A 1,248-nucleotide genomic window follows, 5' to 3' on the forward strand; every position below is an offset into this window, starting at 1 on the left:
CAAAGAACTTTTACAGCTGATAAACACCTTTAGTAATGTGGCAGGATACAAGATCAACTCCAAAAAATCAGTCGCCCTCTTATACACAAAGGACATACATGCCTAGATATGCATCTTTAAGTCAGTTTATATTCTTAGGAACATTTTAAAATGCTCAACACTAAGTACATTGTCTTTGTATATGACAAATTCTTCATTGGCTTGATGAAACCTGATCATGGTTTCAATTTTTTATGATTTTTATCCCTGTCTTTATTTACCCTATGCCCATAAAACATTAACCTGGGTGAGAATAAGACCACAACCATAATTTTTGAGCCAAATTTGAAGCAAGCTTTATTAAATACTGGACGGGAAGATAGACACTGACCTGGTCCATACCTGAGATTCCCAGAGAATGACCACAAGCTACAATCACCAAGTACATATAAAGGCAAACCCACAAGGCTATTTCCTGCCTTCATCCAACACCTGAACTTACATTCTGCCTACATACCTCCTATCTACACATGGTCAACCACATCCAGTGTAACTGGGTCAATGAAACTTATTTAGGGAAGTGAAATCATGTGCTTTGTTATCTTACATAAACAACAGTCTCCAGCATCTCAGGAAGTGTCTGTCCTGGGGCAAGGGCCTTACAGGTTAGAGGCATTTTTGTTTTATGGATCTCTTAGACACAGTAATTAAAATTCAAAACATAACTTTGGCTCTCGCATAAGGTTCTGTCTTGTCCTGATTCCATTTTGTGTCTCCGTAGACACTTCCCAGCCTCTAACTCCAACAGACATATCCATTTTTGGCAACATATTTGGAATTTCCTGATCCTGATCATGGTCCAGATGCACTCACCAGAGTAATTCATATTTATATAAACTAAGATAACTGAAAAAGGAATAGATCAAAATTGTCATACTGTATCTGAAATAACTACTATTTTCTGTCAAAACAAATGTTGCAAAGTTACCCTGCCTGACCCTCACCTACCACTGATGCAGTTGTAGGTTTTGCCCCTAAAAGTATCCTATCCTTAAGTTTGACTGCAATGATCTGTCCTGTCCTTTTAAGAGACAAGCCACACCTACTCCCTCCCTTCCCCCTTTCCAACTGCTGACTGCCTGCAGAGGCAAGCTGATCTTCATCTTCCAGCCCAAATCCTTTTCTGTCTCCCTCTTGAAGAGGAAGCTTCTGTCTCTCCCCATTTTCCCCTTCCCCCTCTCTGCTTCTCTCTGCTTCTCTCTGCCTCTC

The sequence above is a fragment of the Microtus ochrogaster genome, unplaced genomic scaffold (assembly GCF_000317375.1).
Source record: "Microtus ochrogaster isolate Prairie Vole_2 unplaced genomic scaffold, MicOch1.0 UNK15, whole genome shotgun sequence".
Lineage (NCBI taxonomy): Eukaryota > Metazoa > Chordata > Mammalia > Rodentia > Cricetidae > Microtus > Microtus ochrogaster.